Source organism: Mandrillus leucophaeus, unplaced genomic scaffold (assembly GCF_000951045.1).
Source record: "Mandrillus leucophaeus isolate KB7577 unplaced genomic scaffold, Mleu.le_1.0 Scaffold303, whole genome shotgun sequence".
NCBI lineage: Eukaryota > Metazoa > Chordata > Mammalia > Primates > Cercopithecidae > Mandrillus > Mandrillus leucophaeus.
In genome coordinates, this window is record NW_012103177.1 from 371934 (window position 1) to 393612 (window position 21679).

At 34.9% G+C, this 21679-nt stretch overlaps 1 protein-coding gene across 1 annotated transcript in view; it reads right to left on the reverse strand.

The window, feature by feature from the left end:
• FUT9 (fucosyltransferase 9 (alpha (1,3) fucosyltransferase)) overlaps positions 1 to 21679 on the reverse strand; it is a 225047-nt gene that overhangs the window by 64795 nt on the left and 138573 nt on the right. The window lies entirely within an intron of this gene.

The following is a 21679-nucleotide window of genomic DNA, read 5'->3' on the forward strand; positions in this document are numbered from 1 at the left end:
GGGACTTTGGCAATCTTTCTAGACCCAATTTCCTATTCTCTAGGTTAGAATCTGCGACCCTGAGTGGTAGTTAATTACTCAAGATCACTTAATCAACTAGAACTTAGATTTTTACATTTCTAGAATAGTGATAAGTCTATTGCACTAAACAGTTGGAAAGATTTTTAGTTACCATCAGCTTTGTGAGATATTTGGTGTGTCAGAAAGGGCTTTTAAGGAAGGATTGGACTTCAATTAATTGCACATGGGCTGCCCAGTTTCAACACTTTTTTTTCTTTCCAACATAAATGTTGCTTTTAAAGTCTTTGCTTTGTAGTGTTTCTAAAACTAATTTTCACTTCGGTACTCTTTATCCCATGTTCAGTGGTTCTTTTACCTTAATCTCTGATGTAGAACCATATCAAATGCACTTTCCTTTTTTCTGGAATATTAACTATATTGTAGTCCCAGATCATCTTTTATCTAGCGTGGCTGTGATATATTCAAAGAACCCCTGCGGATTATTTATACAAGCCTGAATCCATCGTGGCCAGCCATCATCAAGTGATGCTTTAGCACTCTGTATGAGATTTTTTGAAAAACCCCTGAGGTCTTCATCATTCAATCAGCATGGAAAGGATGAAGAGTTAAGAAATCTTCACTCTATATCCTACTAGTGGCAAATGTTCACATTGCTTCTAAATACATGAAGAAGATTTACTTCTTTCTTTGGGTTTAATAATTATAGTCATACGCATCCTGAAGCTTAAGTTTTCTCAGAAAACATACCAATTACTTTGGTATTTTTATTTTCCACAGTTGCTCATCTTTTTCTTTTGCTTTAGGACAAACATGAAGATAACGAAGACTTGGGGCCAGGCGCGGTGGCCTGTAATCCCAGCACTTTGGGAGGCTGAGGCAGGCAGATCATCTGAAGTCAGGAGCTCCAGACCAGCCTGGCCAATATGATGAAACCCCACCCCACCCCGTCCACTAAAAATGCCAAAATTAGCCAGCTATGGTGGTGTGCACCTGTAATCCCAGCTGCTTGGAAGCTGAGGCAGGACAATTGCTTGAACCCAGAAGGTGGAGGTTACAGTGAGCCGAAATCAGACCACTGCACTCTAGCCTGGGTGACACAGTCAGATTCTATCTCAAAAAAAAAAAAAAAAAAAAAAATTGGGCAAGTAGGGAGAAAAGATCATACTACTATGATAGATAAAGCAACTCTCCCCATTTTTGCCATGCATGGCAAAATTTTGCATGGCAAAAATGGGGAGAGTTGCTTTTTAATTCTTTGCTATTTAATTTCTGAAAGAGAAGCATTTGTGTGTGAGGTATTTTATATTTCATTATGATGTAATAAAGGAGCTAAAGCAAGCTTGATTAAATTACAGATATTCGAAGACAGGGAATTTTCAGTTCCAAATTTGGTGCTGTACAACTGGGCTTGTCAATTAGCAGCAATAAAACCTTGGCTTGAGCAGACCCATGAGCATATTTAGCTGGCTCCTGGATTCATCCTTTGAAATAAATTTAAACTGCATTTTACCATTTTACAATAAAACAAAACTTTCACCAAGCAGCAATACTGTTTTATGGTAACATGGAAAAGAATGAGAAGGTACATAAAATAAGAATCTAGAGATATCCCTTTGCCTTCTTTCTGTGACAAAGTGGCACTCCAGAATTAATTCATTTCTCTTTAAATGTAGTTCTAAAAAGGAAAAGCAAAGAACATTTACCATAAGCATGATGAATAAAAATATTTTTTAACTTACCAAATTATTCAGTTCTTAGGAAGTACAGGCATTTAAACTGGACTAAAAAGATGTAACCCCTCAGATTTTCCTTTGTAGTTTGCAAATTTTTTATTTTTATGATTAAGTTAGGCCCACATTAAAAGGTAACCAGCATCATTAATAAACACTTTCCAGGATTAACTGTGTACTAAATTATAAAACAGATAGAAGGTTCTTGAGCTATCCGCAACCCAGTAGATAGAATAGGATATCACTAAGATAATTTTTACACAGCTGCATGGCCCAGAGAAGCCCCTGCAGTTGAGAAGCTCATGTCTGATAAAATAAGGTAGATCACGTCTCTTCTGTTCAATGCTACCACTCCTTCCCATCTCAATTTGGAGTCAAAATTTGGCCAGGTGTGGTAGCTCATGCCTGTAATCCCGACACTCTGGGAGGTTTAGGTGGGGTCCCTTGAGCCCAGGAGTTCGAGTCCAGTCCTGGCAACATAATGAGACTATCTACAAATAATTAGTGGGGATGGTGGCATGTGCTTGTAGTCCCAGACACTTGGGAAGCTGAGGCAGGAGGATCACTTGAACCTGGGAGGTTGAGGCTGCAGTGAGCAGTGGTCATACCACTGCATGCCTGCCTGGGTGACAGAGTGAGACTTTGCCTCAAAAAACTAAAATGCAATGAAGTAAAATAAATTAAAATAGAAATCAAAATCCTTACTGTGGCTTTGTGACCTACATACAACCTGTGCCTTGTCCCCAGCACCTGCCTAGATGTACTCTATCAACATCATTTCTTGCTGTTGCTCAAACAAGCCATGCACAGCCTACCTCAGGCCTTTGCATATCTGTCTAGAGGCTTTCTTAAGATATCAGCATGGTCAGCTCCTTCACTTCATTCAAATCTTTACTCAAGTTTCCACAAAGAGGCCTTCTTTGACCATCATCTCAAAAAAAAAAACCTCACCCTTCCACTTGATATTTATCTTCTTCAGCATTCATTGCCATCCAACATACTATACATCATACTTATTTATCTTTTACATTATCCCTTTTCAAACAGAATGCAAGATTCTTGATGGTAGGAAATTTTGTCTCTTTCATTCTCTGCTGTATCTCCTGTGCCTGAAACACTGGCTGCCACATAGTAGCTGCTCCGTAAATGTCTGTTTAATGGATGAATAAATAATAAGATAAAAAGGAGGTGTCTACTAATAGCTATGATATAATAAAGAAATTAAATAGTATAAACAGAATGAATACAGTTCTTAAGTTATGAGACATTACATATCTGTGTTTCAGCAAGTGATATTCTTTCAATTTGCTTTCTTCTCAGTAAAATGGGCTTATGTGGTTAACAAAATACCTCTCTCTCCCATAAATACTGAAGCTACAGTGTTGCTTTTTCTTTAGATTCCTTTCACTTTAAAGTGAAACTAAGAATATATCTATTCTTAGTAATTGTTAAAGTGCATCTTTAATTGTTATGAATAATTCCACTTAAAATATGCAATGTTTGATAATAAATCCTAAAGATGAAATCAATTTCTTATTTTCTTTTATAATTAGCCTCCTCCCATTTGGAATCTTAATAGCTGAAATCGCAGAGATCCATGGTGTTTTTAATCAAATTAGCAAGCAGATTTCCTCCTTTATTGCCCTCCCATAAAAATCTGTTTAGCATAAAATGAGGATGCTGTAGCATTTCCAGGCAATATTTGATTATGTACAGACTTAAATGCTTTCAATTCTGTCCAATTATTGGAGGGTGCATCTAATTATATCTTCACTTCTAATTCAACAATCTGTTTTTCCAGTTGTTTCAATCTGGAATATCACTCTTTTCTCCTATCAGCACAAAAAAGATATAATGGCCCTGCATAGCATTGATCAAGCAATTTCCCTAAATGAATAACTACTCTTCTTTATGGGCAACACTGGAAGCTGCAAACAAATACCATCATTCGTTCAACTAATTGGAAAAAAAACCACTAAGGAGGAAAGAGGATTTAGAAACTAACTTCTCCCAAAAGCAGGAGTCACAGATGATATAATAAACAAGTCTGCATTACTCTACGTGTATGTGTGTGTGCAGCTGAAGGCTCCATGTTGAGAAAACATATCCAGGACAAAGTAGTGAACAACAGCAGGGTAAACAGGAGAGCCAGTTTGGAGAGAAAGAGCACAGGGATTAAGGGGGACAGTTCACTATTTTATTTCGGAAGACTCATCTCTTCACTTGCTGAATTGGGGATTTCTAAGTACACAACCAGGGTTACCTATTTCCAAGTGGTAAAAATTAAAAGCAGTTGGGTGGTGTGTAATAAGCAAGGGCAATCTGCTTAAATTATTTAAATGGGCATTTCTCTATCCTCTGTTATATGACTCCCTCCTAGCAACCTTTTTCAGGATAGTACATTCCCACTTACCTTTGACAAAAATACAGTGACTCGGCCATCTTATCTAAAATTTCAATACACCCAATGATTTTATATTTTTATATTTTAAAAATAATCTGAATGGACAAATACTGGTAGTAAACAGTTCCAAATGACCCTGTGCTTAACACACATGTATTGAGGATGTGGTATTTCTGATAATTGGGGGTTGAGATATGGGGAAAGAGTATATTAAAAATGAGGAGAAGGAAAGGACAAAAGGGAGGGGATGGGAGGAAAGGATAGAGAGAGATAAAGAAGGAGGAGGAGATGAAAGATAGAAAAGATGGAAGGAAAAAAGGAAAGAAGGAATGAATGAAGGAAGGAACCTTATTTAACTATTAGTTTCTATCTTATGGGTCCTTATTATCCTCACTCTCTAGCCGTACTGAAAGACAGTTTTCTAAGCACACTAAGGTGGTTCCTGTTTCATTCCATTCATTGCCTCTGCTCATATTCCTCTGTATCTGAAATGCCACATTCTAGGAAATTGTTTCTAAACCTCTATAATTTTCCTGACCACCACTGTGTTTGATGCCTACACCGCTGTTTCTTTCTTAGTGATTGAAATGCTTTTGACAAATATTAGTTTGTATGAGTACTTGCCTTCCTTGGGCCAGAAACCACTCGAAACAAGGAGCTATACCTTTATGCTCTGGGTTTTTTAGGACCTGGCACAGTGCCTGGCATAATGAATGACATAATGAAAGACTCAAAGAATACTTATGGAGTGAATGTCTGTGAAGGAATCCCCAGCTTCTCAATATTTTTTTCCTCCTACTGCATAGAAGAAATAACATCACACATAGCATTTATGTGTGATTCATGAGTCACACAGGAATAGCATTCATGTGTGATTCAGGCTTCTGATTCCTTATATTATTTATCCTTATCACAAAACTTACAAGGCCAATGGTATTACTATCAGCATTTTCCAGGTAGAGAGCTAAAATATAGAGGTTAAGTAACTCGTCCAAGGTCATACAACCACATGAATACAGATAATTTGATCTGAAAGAGATAGTAGGTAAGAACACATTCTTTAGAGTTAAAATTCTCTTGGCTTCATTTCTAGCCATGACATTGATGAGTTATGCACTAAGCAAAAAACTCCCGTCTTAGTCCTTTTGGACTGTGTAACAAACACCATAAACTGAGTGTCTTATAAACAACAAAAATTTATGTCTCATCATTTTGGAAGCAGGGAAGTCCAAGATCAAGGTGCCAACGGATTAGGTATCTGGTGAGGGCCATCTTCTCACTGTGTCGTCACATGGCAGAAAGGGGCGAGTCAGCTCTTTAGGGCTTCTTTTATAAAGACTCTAATACCAGCGACAAGGGCTTCTCCCTCCTGACCTAATCTCCTCTTCTACCTAATTCTATAGCATTGGTGATTAGGTTTTCAACATAGGAATATTGGGAGGGCCACAAACATTCAGACCACAGCAACCCTAAAGTTCACTAATATTTTATTTCTCTTTATTTCTGAAATGTAGACAAAATATCTACCTTATCAAAATCACAGGCTTTTTATGAAGATAACATGATACAATCTATATAAAAATAGTTTTTAAAATTATATGTTGTTATGAATTTATTTTATAATTATAATAAAATCTTGATTATCTTATGTATATGCTCCCCTATAACTATGCCCTTTCTTGGGTTAAAAAAATAAGAAGCCAATTAGTTCAAGATGGATTAGAGACTTAAATGTTAGACCTAATACCATAAAAACCCTAGAAGAAAACCTAGGTAATACCATTCAGGATATAGGCATAGGCAAGGACTTCATGTCTAAAACACCAAAAGCAATGGCAACAAAAGCCAAAATTGACAAATGGGATCTAATTAAACTAAAGAGCTTCTGCACAGCAAAAGAAACTACCATCAGAGTGAACAGGCAACCTACAGAATGGGAGAAAATTTTTGCAATCTACTCATCTGACAAAGGGCTAATATCCAGAACCTACAAAGAACTCAAACAAATTTACAAGAAAAAAATCAACCCCATCAAAAAGTGGGCAAAGGATATGAACAGACACTTCTCAAAAGAAGACATGCATACAGCCAACAGACACTTGAAAAAATGCTCGTCATCACTGGCCATTAGAGAAATGCAAATCAAAACCACAATGAGATACCATCTCACACCAGTTAGAATGGCAATCATAAAAAGTTAGGAAATAACAGGTGCGGGAGAGGATGTGGAGAAATAGGAACACTTTTACACTGTTGGTGGGATTGTAAACTAGTTCATCCATTGTGGAAAACAGTATGGAGATTCCTCAAGGATCTAGAACTAGAAATACTATATGACCCAGCCATCCCATTACTGGGTATATACCCAAAGGAATATAAATCATGTTGCTATAAAGACACATGCACATGTATGTTTATTGCGGCACTATTCACAATAGCAAAGACTTGGAATCAACCCAAATGTCCATCAGTGACAGACTGGATTAAGAAAATGTGGCACATATACACCATGGAATACTATGCAGCCATAAAAAAGGATGAGTTTGTGTCCTTTGTAGGGACATGGATGCAGCTGGAAACTATCATTCTCAGCAAACTATCACAAGAACAGAAAACCAAGCACCGCATGTTCTCACTCATAGGTGGGAACTGAACAATGAGATCACTTGGACTCGGGAAGGGGAACATCACACACTGGGGCCTATCATGGGGAGGGGGGAGGGGGGAGGGATTGCACTGGGAGTTATACCTGATGTAAATGACGAGTTGATGGGTGCAGCACACCAACATGGCACAGGTATACATATGTAACAAACCTGCACGATATGCACATGTACCCTAGAACTTAAAGCATAATAATTAAAAAAAAAAAGAGGGAAAAAAAATAAGAAACCTATATTAGCATAAAATACAGTGTCAAAAAGTGTTTATATGTAAATACTATTCTGTATGCATAGTACATGTATTTTAAAAATATTTTTGAGCGTGCATAAACAAAATAATATATTGTGATCCTTCTATTAGCTCTTTCTCTCTGAAAATTTTGTTAACAACCTGTAATGCTGGCCTCATAGCATACCTGCATACAGAAAAAAATGAACTTCTCAGGTGGAAGTGGGACACACACAAAAGAGAGTGAAGAGACAGCCTCTGATGTAGGATTAGATTCACTTAGTTGTGTTATCTTAGGTAATGATGAACCTTTGAACAGCACTTCATCGAAGTCTGTCCCAATTCTGATCATTTTCTTCTTTTATAGATCTTCTGGTATTTGGCCTCTTGTTCACTTTTGGCAAGATGCACCAGCTTTGTCTCTCCAATTACTACCTTAGTTCTGACATTGACATAGCCCAGACCTCTGCTGTCCAGCACCAGTATTCATAACTGGATTGTGCTTCATTTGTTTTCCATTTATAGCCAGAAGGAATAAAATTGAGTATTTCTCAAGATATGAGATTAATCTTATCTTTAGTATCACTTACCACTTGTTAATATAAGAAGCAGCTGTACTGATGAACTTCAGGACCTAGAAATTTGCCTTAGGACTGGAAAATGTAAATGGGATTGATTTTCTTTGCCATATTTCTATACCCTGTTCAACCTCTGAAATTATTAGATTTTTAAAAGAATTGTACAGTTTCTTAGCAATATTCACGAGCAAAACATCCCAGTGTGTAAGCTGTTGGTCTTACTACTGACACTGCCATTAAAATATATTTTCACCAATATACATATATTTTATAGGTGTGTTTGGACTAAGTAATCACTTCAGAGGGCTGGGATGTAAAATGGAGAAGGGATAAAATTAAAATTGGAAGATGAGTATACAGCAGACAAGAAGAGAGAAATTATAAACTATAGTCAAGAAAAGTAGCCAAGCCATAGTTAGGAAAATCTCAAAGGCAACAGCCAGAATCTGGAGAAGTAGTAGCGTGCCAGTGGGATAAGTCCTAGCAAGGACTTGCTTATCACTGTCACATTCCCCAGATCTCCCACAATCCCTGGATTCTCAGCTTGCAATGTAATTCTTGAGTTCTCTTTAAAATTTTGAAGTGAGTTAATTCATTATGTTTCCCATTCCCACTGTTCTAGTTCATTACACAAAGTGCAAGCCTCTGTGAATATCTGCCCTCTCCTTTCCGTTCAGCCTTATACTGCTATGCTGCTCTGCCTTCCTCCCTTTTGACCTAAACCCCAGCTTCTCTGATGCCCCTGGAACCCTCCACTTTCTTGCTTTAATTTCCTCATTCTCCCTTGAGGCTTTTCATTCTCCTGCATCCCACCTGATTCAGAGTCTTTTTTACAGGACTTACCAGAACATTTTGTATGCTAATAGAAAGATACAGAGAAGACTGTAATAGGAAACATTTCTGAAACTTATTTGTTCATGGAACGCTTTATCTTTATTCATAGAATAGTCAATAAAAATCTCTGATTACTAGTAGTATTCCAAACTTTGGAAAAATGATACAAAAGCCTATATATTCTGTCTGTATTTTACCATTAAGATTAATATTGTAAAAGTATAAAAATAGTAATAAAAATACATTTCAGAGAAACTTACCATTAAAGGATAGTTTCCATATTGTGTTATAGATAACTTGTCACAAACATAATGCCTTTGAGATAATTTCAAAAATCTCATTAATTTTAATCAAAGAAATGAAAGCAATTGCATGTCTGGCTATATTAGCAAAAATTGAATATTCTATCAAAACTCCTCTTTACAAACCAGAAACTGAAGTGTTTGTTTTAATTATTACCTAGTTCTAAGGTCAATATAACATAAAACAAATATTTATCATTCAAATGTAACTGCATTTCTGTGAAGATTTTAGGTATGTAATGCATGACATACTTCAGATATTTGAACATTATGATTGAAGAATATGAGTATTCTCAGTGATGAGAGTAGATCATAATCTCAGCATGTCATGGGGGGGATGCAGTAGGAGGTAACTGAGGTAATTGAATCATAAGGATGGGTTTTCCTGTGCTGTTCTTGTGACAGCAAATAAGTCTCATGAGATCTGATGGTTTTATAAAGGGCAGTTCTCTTGCATACGTTCTTTTGCCTGCTGCCATGTAAGATGTGCCTTTGCTCTTCCTTCACCTTCTGCCATGCTTGTAAGGCCTCCTCAGTCATGTGGAAATATAAGTTGATTAAACCTCTTTTTCTTTATAATTACCCAGTCTCAGGTATTTCTTCATAGCAGTATGAAAATGGACTAATATAGTAAATTGGTACCAGATAGTGAGGTGCTGATATAAAGATACCTGAAAATGTGGAAGCGACTTTGGAACTGCGTAACAGGAAGAGGTTGGAATACTTTGGAGGTCCCAGAAGAAGACAGGAAGATGTTAGAAAATTTGTAACGTCTTGTAGACTTGAAAGGCTCGGAAGACAGTAAGATGTGGGAAAGTTTGAGACTTCCTAGAGACTTAAATGACTTTGACCAAAATTCTGAATAGTGATATGGACAACAAAGTCCAGGCTGAGGTGGTCTCAGATGGAGATGAGGAACTTGCTGGGAACTGGAATAAAGGTCACTCTTGCTATGCAAAGATACTGGTGGTATTTTGCCCCTGCCCTAGAGATCTGTAGAACTTTGAACTTAAGAGAGATAATTTAGGGTATCTGGAGGAGGAAATTTCTAGGTGGCAAAACATGCAAGAGGAAGTAGAGCATAAAAGTTTCAAAAATTTGCAGCCGGATAATGTGATAGAAAAGAAAACCCCATTTTGAGGTGAGAAATTCAAGCTAGCTGCATAAATTTGCACAAGTAATGAGAAGCCAAATGTTAATCACTAAGACAATGGACACAATGTCTTCAGGACATGTCAGAGACCTTCATAGCAGCCCCTCCCATCACAAGCCTGGAGGCCCCACTCTATGCAGCCTTGGGACATGGTGCCCCCTGTGTCTCAGTGGTTTCAGTGCCAACCATGGTTAAAAGAGGGCACTGTATAGCTCAGGCTGTTGCTTCAGAGGGTGCAAGCTCCAAACCTTGGCAGCTTACACATGATGCTGAGCCTGTAGGTGCAAAGAAGTCAATAACTTAAGGTTGGGAACCTCCAACTAGATTTCAGAGGATGTATGGAAATGCCTGGATGTCCAGGCAAAAGTTTGCTGCAGCAGCAGAGCCCTCATGGAGAACTTCCACTAGGATAATGACGAAGAAAAATGTGGAATGTGAACCCCCACAAAGTGTCCCCACTGGGGCACTGCCTAGTGGAGCTGTGAGAAGGAAGCCACCTTCCTACAGACTCCAGAAGAATAGATACACTAACAGCATGCACCACATGGCTGGAAAAGCTGCAGTCACTCAACACCAGAGCATGAAAACAGCCAGGAGAGGGTCTGTACCCTGCAAAGACACAGGGGCACAGCTTCCCAAGACCATGAGAACCTACCTCTTGCATCAGCATGACGTGGATTTGAGATGTGGGGTCAAAGGAAGTCTTTTGAAGCTTTAAGACTTGACTGCCCTGTTGAATTTCAGAATTGCATGGGGCCTGCAGGCCCTTCATTTTGGACGTTTTCTCCCACTTGGAACAGGTATATTTACACAATGCCTGTACCCCAGTTTTATCTAGCAAGTACCTAGCTTGCTTTCTCCTTATAAATTACCCAGTCTCTGGTATTTCTTCATAGCAGTATGAAAATGGACTAATATACACCTGTAATGTTAATTTCTATCTGCTGGTCATTTTTTTAAGACATGGAGATTAAATTGAGATTTGCATTATCTGCATTTAAGGCAATCAATAAGTAGTAGATGTATTTTTCCAAAAGGGTGATCTCTGCCTTACTAGTGTCAAACACTTTTTGTTTGAGAGTTTTATCTGAAAGCTCCACACTAAGAAGAAATAACATACGTAGAAGAAATAACACATGCTGCAGAAAAGATAAGCTTTTGGGATAATTCATTTGCAGATACTTATAAAAATCTGTTGTAGTGACAAGTGACATAAGAGTTAGACAGAAAGGAAATGAAAGGATGCCTTATTAATAAAGCCAATTCAGTCCTGGATGCTGCTGCCCAGCTTCGGAGTTGCTGACAGACTATACAAGGATATAATTTCAGACTGTTAATTGTGTCCTCAACCTTGTTGCTAACCATCTGTGCTAAGAGTTTTTGCTCTTTTTTTTTTTGCATGAAGAAGTGCCATTTTTAATTTCACTTTCCCTGCAAAATCGAAGTGTCAAAAAAGAGGAAGGAACGCATAGGTGCTTGTGCTTTTTATTCAAGAATATTCCTGCACATACCCTTTTTTGGAAAACCATACTTTTTCTTTGTCAGAATTCTGATCTATTTTTATAATAAAACAAAGAAAAAAATAGACGTGCAAAAAAGAAAGAGTAAAAAATAAAAATCAAGCAAAAATTGCCCTTCACCTTTGCTAAGATCATCCTGACTCATTCATCCAAACACATTAATTCCTCTTTCCTTGTCTACAAAGTCATTTTCTCCAGAGATATAGAAAACCCAGCTTTGTGTTGGAAAACCATTGCTGCCCTATTTTTTAATCAAGAGAGGACGTGAGTAACTCAGAACTAGGGTTTATGCCTTTTAGTAGCTTGTCACTGAAAGAAGCAATATGAAAGTAGGAAAGTATGTACAATGTCCATCAAAACAATAAACAGGGAACTATATAGCAATTCAACAGATGAGCAGTTATGAGCACAAAGAGACAGGTTTGCCTTCTTTTAGCCATAAGTGGGATGCTCCATAGGCCCTCTTAGATTAAACCTTCAGGTATTTCTTAATATGTAACTTTTAAATAAACTTTAAATTTCAGAATAGTTTTAGATGTACAGGAAATTTACAAAGAGAGTAGAGAAAGTTGTTGTATATTCCAAATCCAGTTCCGTCTATTTTTAACTTCTTATATTACAATGGTTCTTTCATCAAAACTAATGAGTCAATATTAATATATTATTATTCACTAAACTTAATATTTTATTCATATTTTCTTTTTTGCTTATTTTCTTAGTTTTTATTTTTCCCTCTGTTTTATGTTGCTAGAAAAAGGAGGTGAAATGTCATTCTCATCACATCATATCAAGTTATTATTGGCTATTAATACACCTTACCATTCTTGATGTTAACTTTTATTACTTTGCTGAGGCAATGTTTATCAGGTTTTTCCACTATAAAGTTCCTCTTTTTCTCCATTTCTATACTGTACTATTTGGGAGGAGATTATTATATGCAGCTCACAATTACGGACTTCAAATTTTTGCTTCTTCTACTTGAGGGTGAAGTATCCACATAAATTGTTGGGAATTCTTCTGTATGACACATCTGTCTTTCTCCCTCATTTATGTATTTAATCATTTATTTATATAACTATGCACTCAGGGATATTCATTCTATACACTGGAGTATAATATAATACTACAATATTTATTTTGTTTATCAAATTACTCCATTGTGTGCTACTCAAAATTGGCCATTGGGGACTCTTTTGGTTGGCTCATATTTTTTTCTTTTGCTGGGCTCCCATTATTTTGCTTTTTTAAACACTTCACTGTTGTGTCTCATGGTTTCCATGCCTTACAGCACCTCACAATATGCCTGGAATTAATAAGTTCTTGATAAATATTTGCTGATAGATCTCAGATAACCATGAATCTAAATTTTTATTTGATATGTATATAGAAGAGAAGAAAAGGTAAATGTCAAAGATTTATAAACTATGTCTAAAGGTTTCCATTTTCTCATATCCAATTCTATTTCGGGGGATGCAGTCTGCATGCTGTAAATGTAAAGTCTGATTCATAAGTCATTAAAAGTTGATATTCATAAGGGATACTAAAAGTTATATCAAATTTGTTATTTGTGAAATTTGAGAATGGCATTTTGTTTGAGAGTAGCCTTGCAATTATTTTTTTTTCTGCTATTGTTTTAAATCCCACAATGCTTCTACCCTCTCAAACACAGAGCTTTACCACACTTATTACTACGTTTCTTTGGAATAAAATTTGCTCTCTTCTGTGCACAAAAGCATTGTGATAACATACAAATGCTGTGAAGAAGATATTCCTAAGCATAATGTAAATCTTTCTGTATCTGCTGATCACTTAATGGATACATAGTATTCAAAAGGATTGCCAGTGTTAGGTACATTAAAATGTTTATTATAATTAAAATGTCAAGATAAAATACAATAAACATAAATTATTTCATAACTGCAAGAAGGATGATCTGACCTAAGCATAATGAGTTCATTTCTCAGTAAAATTAAGTCAAAACTTTTAATTGTATCTGTCAATATTTTCAGGAAGCATTTAGAACCTCTTTAGATAGTTTTGAATACTGAGATATTTCTCACTGAATCCAACTTCTGGTGCCCCATCACATATCAACATATCATGCTCAAAGCTAAAAGGTTAAATGATTCTACTCACTCAAGTATTAGGAAGTCAAGACAAATCACTTTCTAATTACTCTTGGTGACATTTTACTCAAATGCATTTCTCAATCGTCTAATGCAGTATATGGATGTGATTTTTAAATATGCCCACTGATACCCTATCAATATATTTCTCAGGCAAGTAGGAGATAAAGACAATCTTTAAGGATTGGAAAAAATCAATCTATAAGCCATCAGTTCTTTTACATGACTTCCTTCTGATCTTGTTAAGGAATTCTATTACCTTCATCTCAGAAAAGTCATTTCTTTGGCAATGGGTAATTGATTCAGGCTATATTAGATATCGAATATATCACTAAGATATGCTGCTTGAGAAAGCCATTTGAAATCACAGAGATGACAGTGTTGGTCTTGGAAAGAAATGTTTGTTTCCCACTTTCTTATTTCAAAAGTACTTTTCCTTTTACTTTACATTTAAAAAAATTGTGGTAAGAACATGTAATAAGATCTAACCTTTATCAGATTTTTAAGTGCACAGTGTAGTATTTGTTCACTATTAGCACAATATTGTACACCAAATATCTAGAACTCATTCATCTTCTGTAACAGAAACTTGACACCCATTGAACAGCAACTCCCCTCCCACTTCCCTCTCCCCCGGTACCTTTTTTTACTGCAACTGGCAGTTTTGCATTTGCTGTGCATGTCTTTATACAGTATACTTAGCATCCATGATATTATTATATTCCCAATGCTCATTATTTCCTTTTATGTTGAATCATGGTGAGGAGTAATTAAATTGGCTGGCCAACTGGTTACCAGTCTAAAGCAGTTTGAGTATTGGCACTAAAGTGAAAACCTTGCCATTCCCTCCTTAACACCTTTCCCTTGGGGCCAATAAGTGGTGCTCATTCATTTCTAATTCCAGTAGGGCATTGTCTGAGGCTACAATATTGTTCAAAATAATAATAAGCAGTAACTAAAGAAATATATCTACTGGCACAAATTTTTGGTGAATAAAATGTCCCTCATGTATGTATGTGTATATAGATAGGTATTTATGTACTATACATATACTAACATTTGATTATACTATACAAACCTGAGCTTTTGTAATAATGTAGAGAAAAAAATGTCATCCATAATACTCATGATAATTTCTCTTCCACATTGTCTCCCATTCACATTATGTGATATTCAATAAAGTCATTGATAGAGTAATTTTCTTTCCAAGGAACATATTAGTCCTCAACTTAGTAATGAATATTTGTAGCAATACAGCAACCTGCACTTTTTTGAAATGCCATGTAATTTGAATGTGTCATGTAGCTACTTGACAAGATTACATATTAGACAATTCATGGGGGACCAAGGACAAATAAGTTGAAATTGGTCCTGCAAAGTATAATTTAGGTTATTCATCAAAAAATAATTTAAATTAACTGGAAACTAAATAAGAATAATAAAAAAATTAAAATATTCAAACTATACTACACGAGAGTAGTATAGTGTGGTGGTTATACACATGAATTTTGGAGTCTGTTGTTCCTGGTTATAATTCCTGCTTTCTGTGGACTTTTGGCAAATTATTCAACTTTATTAATTTTCAGTTGCCCTATTTGGTAAAATGTAGTGAATAATGTATCTCTTTCATCGGATTATTGCAATAATTATTGTAATAATCCCATGGAATGGTGTATATAAAACTTTCAACACTATAATTGTCAAATAGTGTTCAGTAATTGGTGACTACTTTTATGAACTGAAGGAGAAATTTATCATATTGAAATATTTGGAGAAGGATACAGAGAGTTTTATGAAACAACAGAGCATTGTTTGCAATTTCTAAATATCAGATGTTAGATAAATGTTCCTGAATAAGTAATTGGTTAAAAAACTATGGTCCAAACAAAGAATGGAATATTATACTGCTCTTAAAAACAATACTATTGACTTACATGTCTTGACATAGAAAACATCCATGATATAGTCACAGGACAAAAGGAACTTATAAAATTATGTATGGTATGATTTCATTTTGTGAAAAAAGTGTTATTAGCTGTATATGTGCACAACAAAGGCATTTGAAACATATACATCTAAATAGTAATATTGTTTAATTTATCTTTGGCTATTACCTAAATTTTTATAATGAACATGTATTAATTCTATAATAGAAAACTATTTTATTAACTGTTTTTTCTCTGTTTGTTCAAATATCTTCTTTTTGTTTTCCTCATTTAACTCATTCCAAAACTCATATATCTGAAAACCTTGTTATTATATTGTGTGGGCTTCTATACTTAGGAGTCAAAAAAAGAAGTACTTAAGGATATGTCTTTGAAATCATTAAAAAAATTATGCCTACTTACTTTAACTATTAATATCCTACAGTAAAACATTAAACAAAGTGAAACTATCCTCATTCAATAGTTAGAAAACCATAAGACCTTACAAATAAATTATACATCTTTGAAGATAAAAAAGCAAAATTTATCATTTACTTGAGAGACTACTAATTTAGCAAGTAATTTTAGCAAAGTATAAACTATACAAACATACAAAACAAAAACACTTTAGGTTAGTCTGTAAATTAACACTTTGTGATGCCTCCGATAGAGGTGTTCACTGAGTAGTTTATAGTCATTGAAAATTTATTCTATGTCGAGCAGTAAGTTCAATGTATGAATTACACACCTTAATTTAGTTAACTGCCTGAGGAGACAGAGGGTAGTTTCATCCTCATTTTATAGATGAGAATGTGGAACCTAGTGTGGTTAAATAATTTTGGTCAGGGTTCCTTAGCCAACAAGTTTGTAGAGCTGAGATCTGAACCCAGCGTTTGTTAGCTGAATTATAAGATCTGTCTTATTCAAAAAATAATAACCAATTGATCACTCAGATGTTCACAATGATTTCACTACTGTTTTCTTTTTTTTTTTTTTTTTTTTTTTTGGTTTTACTTCATCCCTGTATTCTACTCCTAGCCGCTTTCAGTGATGTAAGTGAAACATCACAGAAGTGGCTTCTGGTTATGGAAAAGTTTCTTAAAAGTTCCATCTCTCTAGAGCTATTTTTTTTTTATTGGCAATGACAATTAGTTTAGACCAACAGTAAGAAATACATTTTATACTATTACCCGGTACACACACATACAAATGGTCCACACCTTCCCTAAAAGACAAGAATATTATTATTATTTTTTAAAAAGTGCTCTGGGGACTCCAGGGAAAGGCTGGGAGGGGAATTGAGGGTAAAAGACTACACACTGGGTACAGTGTACACTGCTCAGGTGATGGGTGTCCCAAGATCTCATAAATCACCACTAAAGAACATATCCATGTAACCAAACACCACCTGTTGGAAATAAATAAATAAATAAATAAATAAATAAATAAATAAATAAATGGTATAGATACATCAAGTCCTCTGAAGCGAACAGAATAATATGTTTTTTGTGTATTTGCTTTGAATGTTGCACTAAAAGTCTGCAAACAGTTTTTTGCTTGGGCAATTATACTTCATAAAGGTTTTCAGAAAGTTTATAGGAACTAATATATGCTCTTTACATTTTAGCACAAATTCCATTACAGTATATCAAAACACATTGTAAAATATTTTCTCGTATAAAAAATGAGTGTGTCTAAATCGCCAAAAACAGAACATAATGAAACATAATACAGATGAGTACCTGTAAATGTCTGGTAAAATGTATGTAGCTTAGTGTTAACAAGTCCACCAAAACTGTTACCCTTTCTCTTTTGGTGTCAGTCCAGGGACAATTTTCAGCTTTTTTGTGAAGAAAAATATTTCTCTATATTATGTACTTACTACAGTCGAATTAACCTTCCTTATCCAAACCCTCATGATTCTGCTGTGGAATGCACGCTTACACACAGTAATGACTAACCTGCCGCTGAAACCAGAGAGGATGCATTCTACTGGGGGCAGAAATACTGATATTTCGCTCACTTTTCAGGAGCAGCTTATAAAGGCTTTTAGAAATGGAACAGCAGATATGTATGTTCTTTCAACCTTTGTTTTTCAGTCAGTTGTCTCGAATGATGTTGAGTACTAATAAAAAGTTTCATGGAGTGGGAAAGAATTCCTGTCTCCCATAAAATATTAGCATTTATAAAAAAATATAAAAAACAAATGACTTTTGGATTCATTCCAATATCTAGTGATGTAAATGTTAGGATGAGAAAACACAATGTATCATGAGTAACATGGGAATTTTGTAGGGCGACAGGAAGAAATGCAATTGATAAGTGGCACCATTTGCACCTGCTGCATTTCATGCTGGGACTCAGGAAAATCTCTAACTTCTCTGAGACTCGTTCATATGAGAAATGAAGACTATAATATCATCTCCATAGAACTGTGATGATAGGAAAAATAACTGTTGTAATTTACTGACATGTTTTAGGCAATTTAGTAAATTTTAGATTATCTTCTGTTCCCTAATTCCTCTTCACATATTAGAGAAATGGTTTACCTGTTTGAGAAGAGGCAAGAAATTTGTTGTATACCAGGTGAAGAAAAAAGGATACTTCTTTTGGTTCCTATAATGTCTGCAAAGTTATAGGAAATCTTTTCTCAATCTCTATTTCTTTGGGGTACTTATGAGAATGACTCCCAGAGGAATCACTGAATGAATGTTGAAGCTGGGATTCCCTAAAGCATCCTGAGGTTAAGGAACAACCACACATCTCCTTTGAAGGTCTGGAAGCAGTAGAATGCGAATAAGCTCTCTATAAAACTTTCTTCTCAGAGATAGGTATTTGTAGCCTGAATTCCTCCTTTTGCTTAAACAATTATGATTAAGGTTGACAATGATTGTGTGTGTTCGTGTGTATGTGTGTGTTTGGAGGAGTATGACAACAGTACATTTGTAGTCTGGATAACTGCATTGTTCAGTGCTGGCAACCACTTACAATATAAATATGGAAAGAGAAGGAAAGAAAAAATAAGCTGAAAATGAGAAAAATCAAGCTACTCTTCAAGGTGTTATTTGTACAATGTTAGATAGTTGAATTTTCGGAAATAGTCATTCATAATACATTCTAATTTTTTTTCACCTTTCTTCATGCAGGTGGTTACCATAACATTTATTTTGGAAAATAAGGAATGTACAGCCTATTGCCATGAAAATTTAGAGTAAAAGAGAAATAGGAACTCATGGAAGAAAAAATCATGCTAGCAGTACTTATTTAGAAAGGGCTGCTCCATACAAGCCAGGTACTGGGTTCTGCACATAACAAATACACACCATCCTGTGTCATTCTCAAACCAACAGTGTAGTTGGTAATATTATTAACCCAGTTTTATAAGCAGGGATGACCACAGTGGTATACTGATTTCTCAAAAAGGATCAGGAGAAAATGTTAAATTTTGAAGAATTTCTAAAATAATTTGAGTTCAGAAATGGTTGCAGAGTAGCAAGCAACAAGTTTGCACTGCCATGGTAAAGAGAAAAGCAAACCTTCAAGAGTGTCCTCTCACACTATAAGAGTTTTAGAATGAGTCAGAAGAATAATGATCACTTTTTCTATTGTCATACTAAGTTGGAAAACATGCGTGTGTAGTTTAATTAAAATTGTGTCAAAGAAAACAAATTTTACTGTATTATCTTGAAGGGGGAAAAAGAATTACTTTTGTATCCTTTAAAAATAATATGTAAAAACAGCTTGGATATTCATAATTGTAGCAACAATTAAAGTGCTTGAAAGTTTCACTCAGGCTCATGAATTGCAGTCAATCTACAGAATTTCCTTAATGTCCAAGAACAATCTCTCTGCTTTTTAGAGAGATATTTTCCCAAAAGAAGGGAGTTTAATTTTTCAAGCACTAAGTGGAGACCATGTTATTGTGTTACTGAGACATTCAAGATGATGGTGGAGAGAGAATATAACTAATGGCATTATTAATGCGACGTTAGCATTCACTCCAGGTTTCGTTTTTACTCTATCTTATTTAATACATGAAGACAGGTTAAGTTTCTTATAATATTTATAAAATTACAGAACAACTATCTCTCATAGCAGAGAAAGTCAAATTTTAATTTCTTTTCCTTTTTTAAATTTATTTTTTAAATTAATTTTTCTCATACTGCTTTGTCTCATACTGCTTTTTTACTTGTCAAATTTAAAAAAAAATACTTTTCAAATATAAAGTTAAAAAATGGTCTCCCAAAAACCATGCTGAGATTCGTACCCTCTCTCCCACCTCTCAATGTTGTTTTATTGAGGAGGTTCTGATTATTTGTTTCCAACTGATGCTCAATTTACATAAAATTTTGATTCTAGCCAAAGCTAAGCCCTACAAGTGTGGTAAAATTATTTTTTTTGAAATTTAATTTAAAAACTCAAGGCATAAACAGGAAAAATGTTCAAAAATGCCCACTCTTCAGAACACTATCACTAATTGACTGATAATTCATCAAATCTTTTCTGAAAACATTTACTTACTTCAGTTATACTACCTATATTTGCCCGACTTATAAGAAGTATAAAAGTAATAGAAGAATTTATTTTTATTATTAAAATGTAAGTAATTTAAGTGTATATAAAATAAATAATACCAAATTTTAGTATCAAATACCAAGTTAATACTAATTGCCACTCTTTCAACCCATTCTCTTCCCCAAGAGGTCATCACTTTTGTTTCAGTGTGTCCTATATCCTTTTAGAACTTTTTCAAAACTTTATACACATTTGTATATATTTAGATATATTTATACATATATATGATTTTTAAGAGATAATTGAGACTCTTCCATTTATTTTATTCTGAGACTTGCTTTTTATAGTGAATAGTTTGAGGCTGTTTTATTTTTTATTTTTATTTTTTGAGACAGGGTCTCACTCTGTCACCCAAGTTGGAGTGCGGTAGCACAATTGCAACTTACTTCAGCCTCAAACTTTCTGGGATCAGGTGACCTCCTCCCACCTCTGCTTCCCAGATAGCTGGGACCACAGGCACATGCCACCATGCCTGGCTATTTGTATTTTTTGTGGAGATGTTTCACCATGTTGCTGATCTTGAACTCCTGGGTTCGAGAGATCCTTCCTACTCAGCCTTTCAAAGTGCTGGGATTACAGGTGTAAGCCACTGTGCCTGGCCCTTCAGTTTGATATTTTAATCTGTCTTTATATACTCACCAAATTATTTTCAATGGTTGCTTAGCACTGACTGGTAAGAATATATTATTATATATTTTAGTTTTCTCCTATTGATGGGCATTTTGATTGTTTTTAACACTTTGCATTCTAAATTTGCAATAAACATTTTGGTGAAGGCTTCTTAGTGGTGAATACGAGTGGTTTTGATGAATAAACAACCACAGGTAGAATTACTGGGTCAAACAATATATGTTTTCAAAATTTTTGTAAGCATCACCAGTATGCCATCCAAACGGGCCCAACTTGCTTGCTTGACCTGGAATCAAATTTTCCACACACTTAATAATGATGAATGTTATGAACTAATTAATACAGTGCAAATGGAAAAATTCCCCATTAGACCACAAAATTGGGTTTTTCAGTTCATTAATTGGTAAGGTTGGACATTATTGTCTTTATTGGGATCATTTTTATTTCCTTTGTGAAATGACTATTCGTACTTTATTTGTGTCTTTTATTATGTCATTTTTCATAATTAATTTGTGAACAGTCTTTACATATTACAAAATTGAACCTTTGTTTAATTTTGGGGGGAACATTTTCTCTCAGGTTTTTAAATTTAAAGACAAATTTAATTTTGTTTATAGTATCTTTTGTTGTTATACCGAAGTTTTGATAATCAGGTAGTTGAATCAATTACTTTAAAAAGTTTATTGCTTGTTAAATTTGGCTTTAAAAGTTCTTTAAAATTTTCTTTTTTAAAAGAGTAGTTTCAAAAATTGACAAATGGAATCTAATTAAAATAAAGAGCTTCTACACAGCAAAAGAAACTATCAGCAAAGTAAACAGATAAAATCTGCAGAATAGGAGAAAAAGACACATGCACACGTATGTTTATTGTGGCACTATTCACAATAGCTAAGACTTGGAATCAACCCAAATGTCCATCAGTGACAGACTGGATTAAGAAAATGTGGCACATATACATCATGGAATACTATGCAGTCATAAAAATGGAT